At 36.4% G+C, this 24,006-nt stretch overlaps 1 long non-coding RNA gene across 1 annotated transcript; it reads right to left on the bottom strand.

The window, feature by feature from the left end:
* Window positions 1–18,953: 18,953 nt before the first annotated feature.
* Window positions 18,954–23,302, bottom strand: LOC113945124. The gene is made up of 2 exons (XR_003526957.1): window positions 22,753–23,302; window positions 18,954–21,085 (listed from the first exon to the last, which is right to left on the bottom strand). It is a non-coding gene; the product is annotated as an uncharacterized LOC113945124 (long non-coding RNA).
* Between the last annotated feature and the right edge of the window lie 704 nt (window positions 23,303–24,006).

Raw genomic sequence — 24,006 nt, 5'->3', positions numbered from 1 at the left:
ACAGACTGTTTACCATGGTGTTTATTTCTACTGATTAGTGAGTAGTGACTTCAGAGTTAGCAACTGGGTAATAGGACTGCTATTTAAATGGGAATTTCATGACAGTTTTCCAAAGCATGTATCTTTCTTGATCTCATGCATATATTGTAAAAGGTTTGTAGTTGGTCCAAATTTGTTGGCCCTAATTAATAGGAAAACATATAATGGTAGTTCTATACAAGTAGGTCTAGGTAGACTCTACTGATCTGTGAATAAAATTGGATCTGCGAGACATAAGTAATGTAACACAGGAGTCACTGATCTTGCTTTTTCTGTTGTTCCTTTAAGTAGGAACATATGAGAGTTTGCAGACCTAATATTTGAAACCATACAGGAGTTTACTAATTATTTTTCAGAACCTTGATATGAAATAAAGAGATCAAAAGCTTTAAAGTACTAAACACAGTTAGGAAATACTGTAACAGATGAAATTTCCTCATGAATCTGAAATATCTGATAAAATATTTCTGGCATGTATATACTACTATTATTATTTCAAAATCTGGTCTTGCAGAAGTGAGAAGCAAGGCAAACTTCTGTACAGTGACTACACCTACAATGAATAATTCAGTTGCAAGAGCACGTGAGTCACATTAAGATTTCACCTGACTGCCTGTTCCCTGGGATAAAGATTTTAGCAGATGCACTGCTACCCAGGGGAAGGTCTGGCTGCTGTCTTTATTTTTTACAAAATAGAAGTATTGCTGTAGTTTGATTTGATTAATGAACCCAGATACAACTAGACCAGACCACTGGTAAAAAATTCCTTTGGGGGAATGGAACAGAATTATGTTCTGAGATACCACAAGAACACCTCCCAGTAGCTTACTGGAGCTATAAATAGTCTCACTGAAAAATGTGAGACTATAATTGTTTTCAGATAGTACACTGCTCTGGCCCTGGACTAGGGAAGGTAGCTGGGTACAGAATGGCTGCAGAAGTGACACCTCACTTTTCCACTGAAAGGAAAAGTGCTTCTATGTAATCTGCTATTACATAGAAGGAGCACTTGATTACTCCTTCTCCTGACAGAGATGGCTAAACTCAGGACACCAATGAATTTTAACAGAGAGGACTGACAGCTTCTGATAGATCTCCACAGAGCATTTCCTGGGCAAAACACAAGGCTGCCAACAGACTCTTCACCTTGAAAAACAACCTTTCCACACCAATTTAGAGGCTAGAATATTTGCTAGAATAGCATTTATTAATCTTAAGATTCAAAATTCAAAAGATTGTTTTTCTGGCAATCTGAGGTAATTGGAGTGAGTCCAGAGGCGGGCCACCAACTTGATTAGAGGGATGGAACACCTTTCCTGTGAGGAAAGGCTGAGAGAATTGGGATTATTTCAGACTGGAAAAGAGAAGGCTTTGGGGTGACCTAATCATGGCCATTCAGTACCTGAAGAGAGCCTTCAAGAAAGATGGAAGGAGACTTTTTACAAGCGCTTGTAGTGACACAACAAGAGGGAATGGCTTCAAACTGAAAGGACGTAGGTTTAGATTAGATATTAGGAAAAAAATTTTACTGTGAGAGTGATGATGCACCGGAACAAGTTGCCCAGAGAAGTCGTGGATGCCCTATCCCTGGAAGTGTTCAAAGCCAGGTTCAATGGAGCTCTTAGCAGCCTAGTCTGGTGGAAGGTGTCTCTTTCCACAGCAGGGGGCTTGGAACTAGGCGATCTTTAAGATCCCTTCCAATTCAGGCCATTCTATGATTCTACGATACTACCCAAAATTTATTTAAACCTGCTGTACACTTCTCACAAGGATTTGTAACACTTTGAATAAAACGGACATTTAGAAATCTTGGTAGATGTGCCACAAACTACACTTTTGTTTTGAAAAGCCCTAATATTCATGTTGATGTATAATGTAACAGGCATATCTTCATATATACCAGATGTCTAAACCACTCTGTTGCATATGTGCCAGTAAGTTCAGTGTATATGGGTATGTTGATGTGCATATGTGAGTGTTCACACAAATGGAATGGTATAGCTTACTTTACTTTACAATACTTTACTCGCCAAGATAAACATTTGTTTTGGGAATATACAATAAAAATACTTATTTTTATGAGGGTTGCAGGTGGACATCTCTGTCATCTTCAAGATTTTCTTTTTCAAGTACAGGAAACCTTTCTCAAAGGTGTTCTTTTTAAACATAGCCAATTCCAGAAGCACAGAGTTATTAGGTTTGAAGGGACCACAATGGGTTTGAAGGGACCACAAAGGGACCAATTCATCTGGTCCAACCTCCGTGCTCAAGAAGGGTCATCCTCGAGCACAGGGCATATGATTGCACCCAGTCAGTTCTTGAATATCTGCAGTGAGAGAGACTCCACGACCTCTCTGAGGAATCTATTCCAGTGTGCAGTCACTCTCACAGTAAAGAAGTTTTTCCTCATGGAAACTGGTGGAACTTCCAGTGCATCAGTTTCTGCCCATTGCTTCTTGTCCTATTGCTTGGCACAGTTTCTGCACACCTGCTGAGATACAGAATAATATGACCCTGAAATACAGTCAACAACTCACAGTATGACAAGATACATTTAAATGTTGAATATGTAACATTGCTTATTAAGAAATGTGAAATAACTTTATCCTTATTAAAGGCAGAGTGCAATTGACCTTTTCTTAGGGGACAAGGTAGATATTACTGTGTGGTTCTATCTCACGCCTGCAATAACCATGTTCCCAAAACCGTTATCCCAAAAACTTTCAACATGCTATGTATATTCCTGATTTTAATACTGGACACATTTCTTCCCTTCTGTGGTGAGTGGGCAAATCAAAGGCCATTATTACTTCATATCATGCAGATATCAGGGAGTGTATGGGACTACTTTTGTATAACAATACATGTCCTTTTAGGAAAAAGTTATACATTTAAATATACTAATAACTGCCTACTTACAACTGAGTATATTAGCAGATAAATGTTATAAAGATCAAGAATACAACTGTAATCTGATTTTGGTTTCTGAACTCCCGTTCTCCAACCAAATGCAATGCAAGTGTGGATTAGTAGAGTAGACAGATAATTTTCTCATTAATCCTTAGATAAAAGGAAGGTCTAAGTTTTGTGCTGTGCATAATATCGCAAAGACTTCATTTACATTAATGGTAAAACTATTTGCTTAATTCACAATACTCAGATGACGTGACAGCAGTGCAGTGCTCTTGTCTATCCAAAAGGCAGTTGAATTATTGATCAAATACTCCTTCTACTATTACATTAAAAGTGTGATCACTTGCCTATTTTTTAATTGAAAATCCATTCTTGACTGTAACCTCTAGCTTACAAGTAACTACACCATGGCAGATACCTCTTCACATTTCTCTAACAGTGAGAAGAAAAAGAGTTTCTGGAGTTGTATGTACCTAATTTCAAGGCACTGCAGAATATTTCTCATTCCTTTTGTTATTACTAGTCATATGAATGTGAAATGCAACTATTTTCAAAATTTCTCAGTCCCTCTGTGACATTTAGGTTATGTGTTCCACACAACTTTTTTTTTTTTATCACTACTTATTTTTTGATTCAAGTCCTGATAAGAAAGGCAGATATTTCAGCACGGATTCTCACTGGGTACACATGTTCTGCCAATATCTTATTCGGCTTTGTAGGTTATGCAATATAAGAATATTTGTTAAGCATATGTAAATAATCTTTTTGAATTCCCTAACCAAAAATATGTCCTAATCTTGAAAACATTTAGTGATGTGCATAAGAACTACCAGTAATCTCAATGACTTACAGTTTAGCATGTGAAGAAATGTTTTTGAAGCTAGAGGACAAGAGTGTGCTTGAATTTAAAATACATTAATATTCATAGCATATAATATACGAAACGTATAAATTATATAATGGACTATGCATAAGCTTTCACATGTGTGAGCTTGCAGCCCATGGGAAACATCAATAACAAACTTTCTTCCATACCATAGGGCTGGTTTCTTGCAGGAGAAGATCCTCAGCATACTGTGATTCTTGTAACTATTCATCTGACACTGGAAAAAACTTTCAAATCAAGAAGGTAGTATGTACAAACATGTAATTGTTGAACATTGTTTCTTCTTAGTCGATAAAAAGTGTAATTTTTCATACTAAGTCTTTTACATAAAGTCTTCACTCCTGTCCCTCAACAATAAATCCATAGAATGTTGAAGAAACCTCAGTTCTACAAAACTTCAATGAATTATAAATATTGGCTAAAAATGTCTTGCAATGATAGATTCATTATGTAAACCCAGTTGCTGTGCACTTTTTTTTTCCAAAAAAAAGAATATATCAAATATGGTGCTTTTGCTGACTACAGGAAAAATTTTCTAAAACTCCTTCACAATTTCAGTTTATTCACATTGCAGTTTTAAAACCCAAACAAATATAAAGAAAGCAGCAATTGATCTTTGATCACAGACCCAGTTAAATTCAATAAGTAGATTAAAACATGAATGATCACACTACATTTTCATCCTGTTTAGAAAAAAATTTAGGAATTAAGGAGCATGACTGATTCAAAGGCATCAAACTATCAGATTTTAAGGTCAGAAGGGACTATTATTTCACAAAGGTCAAACTCTGTAATCTGCATCAAGCCCATTACTACTATTTGAAGTATGTTAGTGTCAAATAATCCTTAAATTAAAAGCAGAGAAGGTGCTGGCTATTAGGACTAGGACACACTGAGTGCTTAACCACTAAGCTCCCACTTGATTCCTTTCATTGTCCATTCTTGAACAAGCTGGGCCCAACCTCAATAGGAAAAGTAGCTCCACCCCAATTAACCTGATATTTAGGACAGTTGTAGAGGAAATAAAAAATATATGGCCTTAATTGTGCTAAGGCTGGGCAAGGCATTAATTTAGGATTCCCTACTACTATTTTAGTTAAGTACATGCCTACTTGCCTTGGTCTTCTGTGGGCACAGTGTGTTGTCAGCCCTGCTCAGGTCATCCATGGAGCACTTAATGTGCCTGCTCCCAAATTCATCTTGGCATGAAGTGTATATCACATTTGAAAGCTAGAGTGTGACTTCACAAGCTGATTTATTTATACATAGCCATGTATTTATTGCATAGCCAGCAACTTTAGCTATGGTTTGTTATGAATGTTTTGAACTGGTGACTGAGCATCCAATAGTAGGAATTCATCATTTTGTTTTCAGAAAATACTGAATGTAAGAAACAGTACTATTTTTTTCATTTATTTTGTGTGAAGAGAAAGCTCTCCTGAGGGCATGCAAAAGTAATAATTTAGTATTCATACAAACTATTTTCAAGGCACTAGCATTTTCAGACTATTAAAGGTATTTACAGACATAAATGAAAGCTATTCGGAGAAAGCTGATACTGAACTACCTATTAATAGAATAAAAAAACAAATTAGAAGTATGCATTGTGTTGAAATAATGTAAACTCACGTACCTTTCCTCTTCTCCCCTTTAATCACGCAATATTATAGCATGCATATTTCTGTGCAGGTATATGGTCTTTAATACCATATTTACAACATAAACAATTTTAAAATTGTTCAGATCTCATAACAGACAATAAAAAGAATGATGATATTAACTTTTCTATTTTTGGAAAAAATCCTCACCAAATGTATTATTACTCTGTTGGCAGTATAAATGTGCTATTTTAAAACTGAACACTTCCAAATGACCACATTTTTCCTAAGGAATAGTTCTTCTGTGTAGAGTTATTTTTTAAAGAAAGTAAACCTTATATATTTAGTTAGGAGAACTAAAAAGTTAGGAGAACTTTTTTGAAACTTTTGTGGCAATGGAAAGCTATTCAATGATAAAGAGTTGACAAGAAGGAAGCCAATGAAGAGATGGTGGTTGAAAGGCAAATGATTGTGGTATATCTGATGCAATTATGTATTTTCCATTCAGTATCAGATTTTAACTGTTCCATATCTATACATATGCTAACCTGGATATGCAACTTTCCTTTCACTGAAAGGTATTTTATAATTTAATCCAAGAAGAAACTATATATTTCAGTCAAAATTTTAAAGGGTACATGAATACTATCATGACAACTAATGGAACATTAATACATACTAAACACAGAAGACTTCATCCAAAAATCTGTACCAGGTGGTCTAGCCTTTGCACTGAAGCATACTACTGCCAGGTAACTGCTTAGCAGCAGCACTTTAAAATAATGATGCTGATGGAAAAAAAAGAAATAAAAAAAGAAATAATAATAATAAAAAAAAGTTGCTTTCAAATTACACTCTTGTTATAATTCTGATCTTTAATAAGCATTTGCATTCACCTTCTTCCTGCAATCAACCCCATGGAAAGAGTCTATTATTTTGAAGTGACTTTTGAGATTTTTCTGCCTAACTGTAGTCAACCAATTGTGGTTTTATCTCACTTGAGATAATACTATGATACTCGATATTGCTGATATTAGTAAGGCCTTGGAATGAACCTACATCAAGCAGTTACACATTTCATAGGAATGTGATTTACTTTAAGTCTTAAGGAATGTTTCTTAATACAAATATATTGAATTTATTTTCAAACAGATATGTCTGAATATTAGCTTTTGACACAGAAAACGTGAAAGAAAGGATGATGACTCAAAGATCTGAGAGATGACCCAAAGAAGTGAAAATTAGGAGAGTATGTATTGCATTGAACCAGGTTTTTTAATTCTGCCCACTCAATTATAGAAGTCAAAATCATAACTACTTTGCTCTTATTTTAATTAATAACATTGCTTAACTACTTTGTTGATGCTGACCTGAAAATACTTCTCTTATGTACCTACGGGATTGCCCTGGAAGAGAACCAAGTATATTACAGGTGTTTAGGCATTTTCCACAAAAATTCTAGCTGCACTTTGAAAGAAGGACTTAACAGATACGTTAGTAGTTAATCACTCAAGTGAAACCATAAATTACTGGAAATATGGCAGCTCTCAAAGATGTGCATTTGTCACATTACTCTGCATTTGCAGTAAGCCTCTGCTAAAAGTTACTTCTAAGTGCCATAAACACCTGCCTGAATGTTTCATTATTTTTTTTTTTCTGGAGGACTACTTTACCACCAGACTGCATCAGTCAGCCTTCAAAACAGGGAAACTTGGCAGTTCTGCTTCTTACTGTTTTTGTAGAAGGCTAGTTCTTAAAACTGTTAGTGGCGCAGACTGTGTTTACATGCAAGCAGGATGTCTTGTAAGCAGTTGGTGCTGTTCTTGCACCGGAGTTGCGTTTGCCTCCATTGCCACAATCTGTGCTGGTCCTCCCTCCACTGCCACCCCAGGTGGGGTGAGCCAGGGTGCCTCTGGAGTGGGAGAGCAACCCCCAGCCCCTCTTGTACACCCATGTAAATCCTGGGCATGTTTCATGTATACAGAAATGAATGCTTAGGGTAAAAAAATAACCACAACACTTAAGCTAACTTTAAGTAGATTGTTTTTTCACCCATACCAAGTATTTTGCTGTTTTAGCTACAATGATTGCCCACATTCAAATGTAATTGCTCATGATGCTTTGAGGTTCCAGTGCAAAATCTCACAGCTGGGTGAGGTTCAGTTTTCTCACCCAGCTGGCATGACTGAGCTTGCCTTGCTGAACTCATCAGAAATCATATCACTTGCTGCAACTCTCTTAAATTTATTCAAAAAATCTTTCCACCAATTGGATGTATTTGTTTTAAAATGATATATTTTAGACAATTAAAATAAATAATACAATACATTTATAAAATCTTATCAAGGTATTCTGCTGCTAAAGAGTGGAATATTCAGATGTGATATAGAACATTCAAAAAGAAGATAAGCTTATGGGAACCATCCATATACTTTCCCAATTCTAGTAAGTGTGAGATGACAGGTTCACTTGCATCCACATGCCTGAGGTATGTGGGGAGTTTGACGTCCTTATGTGACTAAACACTGTTCACATGAAGATCAAGCAAAAAAACCATGAGAAAACCCACACAGTATCATGTCTTTCTTTTTGTTTGTTTGTTTGTTTGTGTATTTCTGTTTTGTTTTTTACCTAACCAAAGTCATAACAATATCTGCATGTACTAGATGAGGGTACAGACCCTTGAATTTGCCTTCTGTAGACAAGACAAGTCTAACCTGAACTTTGTTTTCTTCACAGTCTACTTACCTGCTTACAGACTGGAAACTACTTAAACTAAATCAGTTGGACTGTTGAATAATGCACAATCACTGGGTTGGCCTAATTCTGCCGTGCCCCGTTAGCCAACAGAGGACATCAGTTGAAGCAAAAAGGTAGTCACTACCACAAGGACAGCAGTTTTATACCAGCTGAGAACAGCACAGCTGATGAAGAAAACTGGGCCTCCCAATTCCATTTATAAACACGCTCCAGGAGTCAATGTTAAACACACACAGGAGAGAAGCATTGAGAGCTTTTTGAGGTCTACCAACAACTCTAAGTCACCTTTTTTTGATTCTGTTTAGAAAAGGAGGGGAGCATGAGTTTTGGTATGGAGGTGTCCACCCCTTCTTCATGCTGTGCATGCATTGGGATTCTCCTGGAGTCTCTTTCCAGTCTTTGAATACCACTCCTGAAATGGAGAGAGGTGCTGGCTACCGGGTGAGCTGAGGCACTCCTGTCTGCCCTGGGGCTGAGACTCCATTAGGCAAACACTCCCGGTTCAGGGAGTGACAGCTTATTACCAAGGAAAGGAGGAGGAACGAACAGTAAAAAGGACTTCACTACACCTCTACCTTCCACTTTACCTTTTTTTTCCCACCTGCACAACTTTCCTCCTTGTGTTTTTGCAATTTTCCTGCTTGTTTTCATACTTCTGTGTTTATGAATCATGTTCAAAGCTTATGCTGTGACATTTCTCAAACTAGTATTTATTTCTACTATAGCACTGAAATAAAAAAATATTTTTTTTTTAAAGCTGGCTTTTCAATATAGCTTTATTTTTCTTTGGTTCATTTTTTTTTGCTTCCTAATTATTTTCGTGTTTCTATATTCTTTGATTAATTTCATTATTTTATTTTGCTTCTTGCCCAGTCTTGTTACCTTACTGCCTCCATTCATTCCTTTTGTGTCTTTTCTGGATTTCTTCCCCATCTGTCCATTCAGCTCTTCCCTCATGTTCCTCTTTTACTCGTTAATTGTCCTCTAACTACTCTGTTTTTCATAATTTTCAGGCAGTGTCCTGGATGGCTTGCTCAGCCTTTCAAGCCCTGGGAATGGGAAGGGAGAGGACTGGGAGGAGAGAAAATGAGGAAGGAGGTTGACTTGAGCACACTGTTGTCCTACAGGAAAAAAAAAACAAAACTGCTATCTTTGCAAAGTCTGTAAACACAGTTTGACTGACTCACTGTACGCCATACTGAGTAGCAACCTCCTTTCCTAGGATAATGAGAGCCTTGGAGGGATGGTGGTTCCCTGAAGTATGAAAACATGAAAGAGGACTTCCCCAAAGCCATTGGGTGGAGCACAAAGGATGTGGAAAGACTGGAGGGCTGGAGAGTAAAGATGATGATAGATAAAGATGAGGAATTCAAGCACTATGAATATCAACAATTGAATAAGTTGGCACTATAAACATTTTGGCCTCCATTGAGTATCAACTGGTGAGGCTGTTTTGTATCTGTGAGTCTGAATAAGTCTAATGCTACAAATTCTAGAATGAATACATATATCAGTATACAATAGCCAAGCACAGGATGAGTATATTACAAACTCAGTTCATATTAGCTTAACTGGAAAAAAGACTTTTTTATTCTTAAATGTCTGAGAGAAAAACTTTACTGCAGGAATAGTTTTTACAGGTGGATAAGTGATACTGTATAAAATACCTCAGTAGTACTGATAAGTCACTTCAGGGATCTCTACTTGTGTGTTTGAACACCACCATTTATGTCAATAATGTCTGACTTCTATATTCATAATTTTTATTTCTTTTTCCCTTTTCTAATACCAGTTCTTTGGACCGTTTAATATATCCAACTGGATGTTATTGACTACCCACCCATATTTTCTTCCTTTCCTTCCTTTATGCATTCTGATTAGCACATTTTCATTGCAGTTTATTGTAATGGAAAATTATGAAAATATGTGTCTCCCTTTAAAAATTGTTTGCTAATTTTTTGGTAAGAAAGAAATGTGTGACAAGACTGTACTCTTCTGTGACCATCTTCATGTTTTTACAAAGTCATAAAACAAGGAATTCTAATTTGTATTTATTTTACAAAGATTTGAATTTCTAGTAAAAGCTCCAAGAAGTAATGTTAGGCCCATAAGGAGGGTTGTCATGACCATATTTCTGATTCTGAATTAAAGCAAAATAGTAGTTGATGATATCACCTGAAATCTGTAGGACCAAACCTTTGTTCTGATGTTTAGCTTAATTATTCAGACAAAAACCCAAGAAGAAGTTTCAAGATGGAAAACCCAGGAAGGTTTGGCCTGTAATGGACAGCTCACGCTCTCCGTATAGTTGTCCACTCTCATAATGCAGGTCTCTGTCTGCTGGCTCTGCACACATCAGTGAGAGGTATATATGCTGGCAATGTTATAGATCGTATACAATATTCTGATATAATGTGAACTTCAGTCTGCTTAATTTTCACACAATTAGCTAACAACAATACAGTGATGTACCAAAAATAAAAGCTTCTTAGTGTCACTTGCTCATAGCAACACAAAGAAGGAAATTAAAACTATTTAATTTTATTCTTTTTTAATAAGATGATTTTTCTTTTGAATATCAGACAAAAGTAGAGATCAAATGTAAGAGAGAAAAGATACATAAACCCAACTGATTACAAGAAAAAGTATACTATACAAGAAAGGGTATATAATATATATTAATTAGACTGGAAAGTATTTTGGTTTTGCAGCCATCTATCTTTATAATCTCAAAAAACATCTAAAATAATAAATGTTAAACATGTGCCGAAACTAATGTACATGTATCAACTTGTCTATGCTTACAAATGGAATAATTTAAACAGAACATGGCAAGGGAATTAGAGAAATAAAGAAACAACCACACCTATCCTTGTAAAGCATGTAAAACTGAATAACATGAAAGAGCATGAGTGAGTGAAAAAAAATTGTATGTGCGTGTGTATAAACTACTTAAGGTGGTGATACTAAATTAATGTATCACTAATGCAGGGTGGATGAGGTGGACCTGGTCAGCTTCCTCTTTCCCCAACAAAATAAAATCTGACCAACGCATTAATTAGACAAGCGTTTCATCTGTTAATTACTCTGTTATTGTCAGAGTTTTAACATTTCTTGTGAATGCAAGCCACAATGCTGAGATTTTTCAGGAAAAATCCTTATGACATTAAACTGCTTTAATTTCAAGATTTTAATAATGGACGCAGTCAGGATGAAGGAACTCAAAGTGAATGTTTTTGGGATTATAAATTTCTCCAAAATGTACTCTACACAATATAGAAATCACCAACTACAAATCTTTTGTAGTTTCCATAGTCACCAAAGTAGAACCTCATAACAAAATTATATAGAGCTTGAACATGATCTTTGTAGGAAGAGTGTGTCTTCACCAATGCAAAAAGATTAAGTAGACACTGAGATATTTAATTCAAAATTCAAAGTTTTGCCCTAGTAATGCAAGGTAATGTTAAAGTTGGATACATATTTGTAGATTTTTTTGAGCATTATAAAGTAAATGGAAAAAAAAATTACCAAATGTAAACCACGTGGCAGCAATATGCAAAGTGAAATATGTGAAATTATCAATAAATAAATACTTACTATGCAATTTGAAAACATCTTTTGTAGTCTAACAATTCTATGTATATTTTAGTACATATAGTGAGACTTGAGAATGTTCCAACATCAAGCAGAGAACCTCAACCACGTCCTGATGAAAAAAAAAATCATCCCACCTTCCCACCATCTCTTCTCCTCATCTGTGTGCTGATTTTCACTGGATGAGAATTTGTGTATGTGGACAGCCCCTTGTATGACATATGCTACATAATACTATGCCACATATTTCTTTGGACAAGCCCAGGGCCAAAACTGCATGAAAAACTGTGAACACCCAAGCTCACCAGTTAAATCATATAGAATCATAGAATGGCCTTGGTTGGAACAGACCTTAAAGATCATCTAGTTCCAACCCTCCTGTCATGGACACATGAGATTGCCCAGAGCTCCATCCAACCCGGCTTTGAACGCTCCCAGGAATCGACACCCACATTGTCTCTGGGCAACATGTTCCAGTGCCTCATCACCTTCACAATAAAGAATTTCTTCCTAGTGTCTATGCAAAACCTAGTCTCTTCCAGTTTGTAGCCATTCCCCCTTGTCCTGTCACTACATGTCCTTGTACAAAGTCTCTCTCCATATTTTTTGGGGGCTCCCTTCAGGTACTGGAAGGCTGCAATTAGATCACCCCTAAGCCTTCTCTTTTCCAGGCAGAACAAATGCAATTCTCTCAGCCTTTTCTTGTTAAGAGAGGTACGCCATCCCTCTAATCAACTTGGTGGCCCTTCTCTGGACTTACTCCAACAGGTCAATGTCCTTCCTGTGCTGGGAACCCCAGAGTTGGATGCAGTACATAGGGTGGGGTCTCACCGGCCATAAATGTTACCAATGGAGCCATAAGTGTTACCAATGCATACAGAATTGCATGAGGATTTTTACTGAACAATACAGAGAATGTGCTGCTAAAATTATGTCAAGTATAAAAGTGTTTCTTCTTTCTTCAATTGACATTAAAAGTTTCAGTTGGGGTCATTTTCTTTGGTGTCGTATAGTATACAGAACCAATCTCCATTCAGAATTATAAGAACTTAAACAGAAAACTTTTACAGTATCTGATCTTTTGACCTTTCCTACATTATAGATCAACTCCTCTACCAATAGGCTCAGTAATTTGTGTTTGAGTAATACTTAGGCATCCTTTTGGGCTTAAGAAGCAATTATTCTGAAAAGCCTCTGGTTTTGGTTTAAGATCTTCAGCAGCTTGAGCCTCCAGCTCCTTCACTCTTCTTTTTTTTAACATGATGAGCTTTTACAAGCTCTCATTGTGTAGAGTATTTACCAATTTTCAAACCCTATGTGCAGCTCACTTTCTGTTGCCTTCAAATTCTTTAACATAAGAATTAGGTACTTCATTTTAGTACTGTTCTCACCAGTATTGGATACAGATGTAAATTTTCTGGCTTTTTTTCCCCAATCTCCATATATCTAAGGATCATATTAACTCTTTGTTGACTCCTAGCATTGGAAACTTGTGTTCAGTCGCTGCTTCTGTATATTTCCCCTACCACAACATGAAAAAGGCAAGGTGCTCCACACTTCCTTTGCCATTGCTTTTGTTGGTAAGACCTGCCTTCAGCAGTCCCATATCCCTGAGACCAGAGGGAAAGTCTGGAGTCAAGAAAGCTTACCCTCAGTGGAGGAGGATCAGGTCAAGGAACATTTAAAGGCACTGAACATGCACAGATTCATGGGACTGAGCGCTGAGAGAGCTAGCTGATGACATTGTAAAGCCACTCTTGATAATCTTTGAAAAGTTGTGGGTATTGTGGGAGGTTCCCCAGGCTTGGAAGAAAGCAAATGTTACTCCTATCTTCAAGAAGGTCAAGCAGGAGGATCCAGGCTATTATAGGCTGGTCAGACTCACCTCAATGCCAGGGAAGCTCATTGACTGTGTAATCCTGGAAGGCATTTCCAAATATATTAAGGATAAGAATGTGACTGGGAGTAGTCAGCATGGATTTATGAGAGACATCCTGTCTGACCAACCTGATGAAGTGACTACCTTGCTGGACAAGATAAAAAAACAGTGGATGTTGTTTGCTTTGACTTTAGCAAGGCTTTTGACACTATTTCCAATAACATTCTTTGTCAAAACATTTAAGTATGGGCTAGATAAGTGGACAGCGAGGGAGACTGAAAACTGGCTCAGCTGCTGGGCTCAAAGGGTTGTAACCAGATGCATAAAATCCAGCTGAAGGCCAGGCACTACTGGAGTATCTCAGGGGTTGGCACTGAGGGATTTGATACTGTCTGCCATCTTCACTACTGACCTGGATGGTAGGACAGAGTCATAGGTAAGACGGAGTCTGTATCCTCAGAAAGTTTGCAGATGACACAAAACAGAGGAGTAGCTGACACAGGAGGGTCATGCCACCATCCTGTGGGGTGGGCCAAGGTGCAAAGGAGTCCAGCAAAGGGCTATAAAAGTGATTAATGTGTGGAAGTATCTGACTCTGACATGAAATCAGAGGGTGAGAGACTTGTGACTTCTGAGTCAGAAGTCTCAAGTGGGATCTTGTCAATGTATATAAATACCCGATGGCAGGAACAAAGAAAGTGGACCCAGGCTATTCTTGGTGATACAAGAGACAATGAGAAAATGAAACAAAGGAAATTTCACTTAAATTAAAGAAAAAACTTTTTACTATGAGAGTAGTCAAGCACTGCCAGAGGTTACCCAGAGAGTTGGTAGAGTCTGCATCCTTGGAGATATTCAAAATCCAGCTGGACACAGTCCTGAGCAACCTGCTACAGCTGGCCCTGCTCTGAATACAGGGTTTGGATAAAACGATTTCCAGACGTGTCTTCCAACCTCAGCATTCTATGATTTTGTGGTTCTGTACATCACCACTTGACAGGGTACAGTGTTACATTATTAGGTACAGCATAACTGTGTTCTTTCAACAAATAGGCACCTTTGATTTTAATGTAATTTTTTTTTTATTATCCAGATATGGTTCAAGTAGAAGAAACTTTAAAAGCGTCCAGGAGGAATTTCCTTAGTCTTAATTAGTTGGCGATTCCCTTCACATACCACATCTTATATTATAATGGTATTCTAGCCCTGGAAAAATTGTTACAGAAATACATGGAACAGTGCAAAACGATCATGTTAGGGCCAGAACGAACGTGACAGTGTCTTTATCACATGATAGTGATAAAGACAGAAGTTTGAAAGAGCTTTAAAGATGGGTACCAGATGCTTCTATGTAAAGTGACAGGGAAAGTAAGAGTGATAAATTACTGAAAGGGAAAAAAAAGGTTTATACTTTCATTTTTTAAGACTGTATCATTTTATATACTGCTCCCTCCCCCCTTCCCCCCAATAACCAAAGACAGAATTGCCTGGTTTTATATCATGTCATATAGGACAATAAGATGAAATCCCTAGGCAAGTAGTGACTAAAAGTAGAGAGGAGCATCTCCCAAAGGCGAATCCCCTCATTGCCAAACTTTTTTGCAGGAGGACCATCTTACCCTACAGAGGAGTGAAAGGAACTTCATAGATTGTGTTCACAACTTACTGTGAATTCAGCATTTAAAGTGCAGAAGACTCTTGGAAAGTCTTTCAAACCAACACGCACCAGAGTTAAAAGCTTCTAGTAATTTCAGGTGATTTGATAACAAAATAAATGATTCATAGTTCTATGAATGCTGTTTTGAGATGATTATTTATCTGAGTTATGGTAGGATAAAGACTAGGTAGCAACATGTTTCTGGGCATGTATATCTCAAAACTAATCTCAGAACTGGCTTGAGGCACCTCAACAATGTAGGTAAAACTAGATGGGGGCAAAGGGCATTTCACATGAGAATGAGCTGGGATAGGGGAAACTGGGAGTTTGATCAGACATTGGATATCTGGTGGGGTAGGAAGGCTAATGGGTTACTCAGGAAGCAGCAAATGAGGGAACAGGAAAGGGCTGTGTGGATTCTGGGGCCTGGGAGAGCTCAGTGACTTTCCAGGCTATGAAGCTGGGAGAGGCCTGGGACAGGAAATGGAGTTTTCAGAAGGCTGTAGTGTGTCAAAAAGTTCTGGAAACTTCTTTTTTCTTCTCATTTTTTCCCTTGAAAAATATCTCATTTACAAGCTGTTTTGATTTAAAAATCACAGACAGCAGCCAACTTAACCTCCTACAGAGTTCCATGGGAGGGTTATATGTGTTATCGTCCTGTACTGGGTGCCATGTTGTGCACTGGAAGGGTCTGCTGCGGGCCAAGGGACAGAAGTGCGCTGCTGACCTTCAAACAAAACCTGAGAGATGAGCAGAGCAACATGAAACAGCTGTTAAAAGAAGGAACCAAAACCACCTGCCGGCCACTGATTTGGACCAATTCTTTGGAGACAACTGTGCAGCCACCGTGTCCAGTGTGAGTACACAGTGCTGTACACAAGCACACATCCATTTCCTGTCTCTTTCAAAGGCTGTCTAACACTGTCCCAGAAGTGTACCTGCTTATTTTGCTCTTTGCTAAAGTCAGCTGTGCAATAGCATTTGTAAAACTTAGAAATAGATGCAATTTAAAAAGAAAATCAATGGAAAAACAAATATGCTATATGTATTCCTGTGTGTAGCAAAATTTGGCAGGAGATCAATATGGTCTAAACACCAGTGAAGTCACCCATGTATGTCAGTTAGGATATTACATGGCTTTCAATGCAAGCTACACAACATAATACATCTTTATGTAAATTTCTAAGAATGTATGCAGGTTTCAAGATTCCATTTTATTGACTCTGAATACTTACGACAGCATTGTCTTAGCTTCTGAATAATTTCTCCTTTTCCTTAAATAATGTTAAAGAGATATACATAAGGAAAAAGAATTTCACATTTCAATACAATTTAACTTTTTTTTTCAGACTACACCCCTTTTTGGAGTGGTGTTCATCATGTATATATGACTAGTATCAGTTCCGGCAAACTCTACTTTGTAATGCTGAAGTCAACTAAAGAGTCAGGTAAATATACAGAGACAAAATCATAAAGACTTAAACAAATTCTAAAAGTACATATTTACTGGTCATATCCAACACCAAACCATTCAAATCAAGATTAATAACCCAAAAATGATATATTATGTTTGCCTTTCTTCAATCAATACTGTAAACAGTTTCTTTTGTTTGAAATTAAGTACTCTCTTTAAATATTTTAATCACTTTTATTCTTTATTGGCCATGGAAAATTACGAAGAACACAAATGTAAACAATCTAAGTAGGAAGTTTTCAAATAGAAATATCAGCTGATCAGGTATGCAATTTTTTCATATGTTGTGGACACTGTAGTAACCCTAGTGAGATCACAGACAATATACTTCATCTTAAAATGTTCATTTCAGAACAAAGAATGAAACTTCACATAGTTCAGATTAAAGAAGGTATTATTTACAATTTTATGGAGTTAAATTCAGAAGGTAATATATAAAAACTTTCTGAAACACTTTCCCTTAAAACTTGTCACATAAGAGTTTGATCATGAGTGTATACTTTCAGAGATAAAGAGAGTGCTCATCTCAGTCATCATCTAATCCATACTCTAGGAAAACTTCAATAATTTCATCCCATATTTAGTGAAACAGCACCTCTTTTGCAAACCTTGTCCATGATTTTTGGTAGCAATTCTAGATTCATACAGAATAGCAACAATAAGAAGGCCAAAGTACTGGCAGTATTTTAACCTGCCACCTGTATCTGTACGATTGTGTCATTTAATTGTACTCACAGAAGCTCCAGTTGTCATTTGATTAAAACAAATTTGCCACTGGCATTTTGCCTGTGTTGCTATTTCAACTAACTGAATTGGCCTAATTAGTCAGACTAACAGATTTACAGAAGTTCATATCAGCTAAAAGAAAAAATATTTAGAAAACAAGGAACATTTTGCAATAAGTCAAAACTGTATTTGTGAAATGAAAGTTCACAGCTTTATTTCAATTTCAGTACCACAATTTTGGAAATCGTGTTTCAAAATTTTCTGTTCCCATCTTTTTCTTCTCCTTGAGCTTAACAGTTATTCATTTCCTCATTTACAAGAAATAATACTGTCCTTTCATAATTCCCAATCCTCTGCACAAAGACATTTTCAAATGCTGTATTTCTCAAAATTCTTTTGCATCTGCATATTTTACTACTCTCTAGGAAAAAAAAAAGTGAGTAAACCCTTGGAGTTTACATTGTTCCCAACAGGAGGACATATTCAAGGACACTTTGGAGACATGTCCCAGGAAACTTTTAAATGCAAACATCTGTGTGAGACAAAAATGAAGAAGTAAGCTAGAGCTGTACAGATTTCTAAGTCAAGAGAAGCCACAGGAACATTGAGACTTACCTCTTTTCTTCTAACAAAAAATGAAATGCTGTAAAACAATTCCCTACCAACATCTCCATTTGCTACCTTCACCTATATACAAAAAAGCAAGATTAACAATTAGTGAAACAGAATGAAAATACAATGAAAATGTCTATGCACAGCCATCAAAAGAAAGACCTTTCTGGGTTTCCAATGCAAATGACTATTTTAGAGTCTCAAGGCTAGTTTAATGCATGTCATTCATTAGCTGAAGCTTTACATTTCTGTACACATTTTTAATTCTCTTTATACTGTTTGCGTACTTCTCTCTAACACACTATAAATTCCTTTCCCTAGGATATTTGTATTCAGCAAAGGAGAGCAAGGAAGCAGACTAGATGTACCAGCAAAAGATGCAGTAATAGAATTACAAAACAATAAAGCTACAAAACTAGTACAAGCTGTAGTAATATTTTCAAAACCTGTTTAGTCATTCTACTTTCTTCCTTGTGTCTGTAATACTATTTAATCTTTTTCTGACATGCCACAGTGTAAAAATACCACCAAAAGCCTGTTTTTATTCCAGTATTCAAGTTTTATTTTTTGATTATAAGAAAATTAAAGTTTGAAGACATACTTACTTATTTTAAATTCATACTTCCATTTGTTAAAATAACTCTTTGATTTTTTTCTGATTAATCAGATGAACACAAATAATAAATTTACACAGAAAAAGAAAGGAGGGAAAACCATTTTCAGGCCATTCTCTGTTTGTATATAAAATCCCAAATGCTTGTGAATAATTTTTGTTCTGGCTTTCATTCTCATTGGCACTTCCTGAGTTTGTCCTTATATTACTGATGTATACAAAAATATTGAAAGTTGTACTAGAGAATTTCCCTTCCAGAAATGTTCATCTTCCAGAAAAAGTTTTCATCTGATGCTGTAGGAAAGAGAAGAGAGGAACATGTCTACAGTTCAATGACTTCCACATAGAATATAGCTCTGTCTTCAACAGAAACTTGTCTGAATGATAGACTAATGTATTAGGAACTTAGGTACATCTTTTACCAGAAAAATAGGAACATGCAACTTTGAACAAGAGCCTCTCATTTGCCTGAACAACTTGTGTTTGAGTCATTAATTGGAATTAAACAATAGCTATTGTGGACAGCTTTCAATGTAAGAATGCCTCTTTTGCCTTTTGCTGTATTCCAGCAAGGTTCTTTCATTGCTTTTATAGCACTTATCACACATATTCTGGTCAGAACTCTGTATCATTAAAATAGATGTAGATATTTAGGTCCTTGATGTTATATCCTCTTACCCTCTGTTCTATTTTGTCCACATCGCCCATACTGCTACTCTAGTATCTTGTTTTTATAACTACTGCATCAATTACTATGTTGCTACATAGAGTATAACCAAAGAAAAGCAATTATAAAAAAAGCGCTAGTGAATCAATATTTTCTGTTAAAAATGATGTCCTAATATTTACTGTCATGCTTCAGTTGGAAAATTTTCTACGATAATCTACATTCTAAAAGCATCTTCATTAATACAATTATATATTTTAGGTCTAAATATTTGCCCAAGGTTTGTTAAGATTACAGAAAAATTTTAATGTTTATATTCATAGATATATATAGATTAATTTCAAAAAAGTACTGTTGACTTATTTTTTGCAGAGCTGAGAAATAAAGAAAACTTATATCAGGTTCTTCTCTCAAATTTCCTGAGTTTTCACCATTGCAAAAATCAAGGTATGGGAAATCACACTAGGCTAAATGACAGAGGAATACAGTCCTTATCTTTTATGTTGGGCAATTTAATGAAGCCCAGAATACATATAATGTAATGAACGCAAGACAGATAAATCTCATCTTATTAGTGAGCTGAGAGGTCACACTGCCTGATGTGGTACCATCAGCAAATGAGCAAGAATATGAAGTCAAAAGTGGAGGAAGTCAGAGGGAAAGAAAGAACATAAGGTAGGAGTCAGATTTAGTCAGTATAGAGTAATTGTTAAGCATCATTTCACAGAGTAGCATAACAATGTTCTATCACAGTGGTAGTATTACATTCCTACTGTTTCAGTCCCCTGTCTCAGTTCTAAATCTGCCTCGGTAAAGCTTGACTTTCTGTGGCTTTCAGACCCAAGGAAACTCTCAGAGTTGCTCTACCATATCACTGTGTTTTCCAAGTGAATGCTACAGTGAAAGCACAGGAGAGAAATCCTGGGATTTTTGCCATTGATTTCAGCAGCGACAAGTTTTCACATCTGAAGCTATGCAGAGTCCTAACCCATGAGACATGTGCAGCTGGATTTCAAAGTACAGAGAGCTTAGGGAGCCATTCCTTCACCTTCTGTCACTGGGCATGACTGAAAAGAGTCTGGTTTTGCCCGCTTTGCACCTTCTCTTTAGGTGTTTATATACACTGCCTTCTCTTCTCTAGGCTGAGTAGTCCAAGAACTCTTGGACTTTCCTTGTATGTGAGGTGCTCCAGTCTCTTTATGACCCCTCAGGCCCTTTGTTGAACTCTTTCCAATATGTCCATGTCTCTCGTGCACTGGCTATTCCAGAACTGGACACAGAACTCCAGGTGTGGTCTTATCAGAGCTGAGTAGAGGGGAAGGAACAACTCCCTCAACCTGCTGGCAGTGCTTCACCTAATGAAACCCAGGATGCCATTCACTTTTTTTGCATCAGTGGCACTGCTGGCCTATGTTTAACCCGGTGTCTGCCAGGACTCCCAGGTCCTTTTCTGACAAGTTCCTTTCCAGCTGGGTGGCCCCATGCATGTGTTGTTGCATGGGGCTGCGCTTTCTCAGATGCAGGACTTTGGGCTTCCCCTTGCTAACTTCATGATGTTCCCATCAGCACATTTCTCTAGTCTGTCAAGATCTCGGTGGCAGCACAGCCCTCTGGTACATTAACTGCTTCTCTGTGTGAATGATGACTCTTCCAAGACCCTGAAACTACATATTAAGGGGAAAAATTATCAGTATCAGATGTTATATGGGTAAAATATTTTTACAATTATCTGACATATATAATACATACTTGGTCAACTCAGCATGAAAGTAATACAAACTAAAAAAAACACTCTTTTGTGTTCAAAGTAAAGTGGTATGTTCTTCATGACTGAGAGTAGCAGCTAGTGCCAATGAAGTCTTTTATTTTAATAGCAAGGTGGCTTTCCTTGCTATCACTATTTTCACATGTTAGAAAAATTCAGTAACACCAAGGTCAACAATTGCTGTTTACTGTTTTTTTCTCTGCCCAGAGCTGTTGGTTTCTTTCTCACTTGGCTTTCTTTGAAAGTTACAGCACATTTATTTTGATCTTAATTCAGTCACAAAGAGGAAATTGGGGCTTGTTGGTTTCTTTTCATTATGAATGAAAATGTAACTACATGATCTTAGAAAACTGTCAAAGTAAAAAATTGTTTAGCAAATATTTGGGCATCCCAAAATTACTTCTGTTAAAGTTAACAGACTTTTAAAAGCAGTATTCATGAGGAAGTTGCAGCATAGAATTGCAGAGGCTCGTTTATGTTATAAACTCTAGCTAGCTTTCCAGTATCACAGTGGAGAATGGTATTATAGTCTGTAATCATTGGTAACTCCAAAAGAATCCATTAGAAAATGTAATTCACCTACCTGACCTTGCACATCCACCGGAAAACATTACAGGGACTTCCTGGCATTTGTTACAGAAGATTTAGATTTTTAGTAAAAAGTTATGTCTTGGGATATGCTCTCTCTACATAGAGAGAGAAGGAATGTTGCTTTGGTCTCTGATATAAGAAAGATTCAGAGCATGAAATGTTTTAAATTACGTGATCCAAAGAAATAAAATATCAAGCATTCTAGAAAAAGATGCAAAAACAAAGGAGAAATTCCAAGACAAGGGCTAATGATACTCTTATCTGAGGGGAAATTACTTTCTGATTCTAAGTCAATGATTATGGATGTCTTATCCCTGGTTGTTGCCTGTCTTTAATACCTTTCAAAGTTGGAAGAAAGGGAATTAGAATTTCCCTGCAGCCTATGCTGTGCATCAAAACTTGTAAAAATTCCTTCCTGTCTTATGTACAAGTTAAGTGAATCCGTAATCCATGGGATAAGCTGAATTCCATAAAAGACACCACAGCAAATATTGCCAACATATTAAAAGCAAGTATGAGTCTGTAAAACACTTCATAAACTTCATGAGCATCATATTTAAACAATGAGGGTTTCTTGACTATTTTACTTCATTTGAAAAGTACATACAGAGTTTCATTCTTTTATTAGTTACTGACCTTATACATCCAATGCCTTCTGTATGATCATTATGCCTAAAAATATCTCCATCTCTAATGATTATCCAAGTGAATTTTAAAGAATAATTATAACTAAAAATAGTAATTATAATTATTTTAAAGAAGAATTATATCTCCTCTAAAACTTCAACTTTGATAGCTTAAATAGCCTTTTAAACTTTCTAAAATACCTTTTCCTATTATTATATTAGCCTTTCTCTACTTCCATTCAAATTTATATTACTTTAGAAGCATGTATGATAGAAAATTGCAATGACATCCTTAAAGAACATCTTGCTAATACTATGCACTATAATGCTAAAATTCTTTAGTCCTCACTGAAAATTATTTTTGTGATCTTAAAATGACTTCCTGTCATTCTAAGCAGGATAGTTCTCCTGTGAATTTCCAGTAAACCCAGTTCCTTCTCTTGAAGTGCCAACTGCTGTTGATAAGCCTACAATTTAGAGCAAAAATTCTGGATTTAATCCCTACATGCTTTAGTTTCTACTATGCTATTTTATCCTACATTTGTAATTCCAGTTCATAATGTGCGACCCACCTGTTCCTATGGACACTGGTTGGATTTTTCAAGTGTTGCATACCATGAATTAATAATCCAAACATTGAACTAAATTTTTTTTTAAGCAGTGTCATGAGTAAAGATATTAAGCAGAACTTGTTCCAAGACTTGCTCTTGGAAAATATAAATTCTAGCCTTTATCCATGTGGACAACTTTCTTGTCATTATAGTCTTCCCTTCAGCTATCATGTTAATCATTGTATAGTCCTTGTCTTAATTTCCACTTTCATTTCCTTTCCTTTGATATCAACTTCAATTCCTTTGAATCACTGTTTAATTTAAACCTACATTATTGTTTTCATTGATCCCATCTGAAGGCTATAAAAGAAAGATGACAATCTACTTTTGGCAAAATAATATTGAATTAATCTTATTTAAGCTCCATATTCTTGGTTATTCTTCCTTACAAAATTTGCTATAGCATATTGTATTAGGGAGAAACGAAGAATTCTTTTGGGTATTCTACTTATCCTTTTCAGATACATCTAATCTTCTTTAATGGGAAGTAATAAATTACCACTCCCCAGAATGCAACTTCTTTTAAAATAAGTGTTATTGGACATTATTCAGGCTGTTCAGATTTCACACAATATAAGCTTATTTTTGTATTCACCATGGATGTGATCATTTCAATTTCCTATCCTTGTTGAATAATCTTTCCTTAATTGTATATATAATTATTTCCGTTAAAAAAGATCTGTGACATCCAATGTCCCTTATTCTCTACTTGCTCCTCACAATATGGCCCCAGTTGTTGCCTTCATATTATCTCTATAGCACTGTGGCTAGAAACCTTCTTACCATTTCCTTAGTCACTTTGAAGAATCTATCTCAGACAGATATTTTGCCTTTCTCACAGTAATTTTGTACTTTCTGACCCATAGACCGATAGATACCCTAATTTCAGTAAATTGCCTGATTACCTACAATGTCCTGCACGAGGCACTTAATGGTCCAGGCAGGTCCATATTTTTTCCTATCTACATACTTCTGCTTGAAACTCAGCCCAG

This window comes from Corapipo altera, unplaced genomic scaffold, assembly GCF_003945725.1.
Source record: "Corapipo altera isolate COAL_440 unplaced genomic scaffold, ASM394572v1 49, whole genome shotgun sequence".
NCBI lineage: Eukaryota > Metazoa > Chordata > Aves > Passeriformes > Pipridae > Corapipo > Corapipo altera.
The sequence above is the reverse complement of the archived record's forward strand: the minus strand, read 5'-3'. Positions and strand labels throughout refer to the sequence as shown.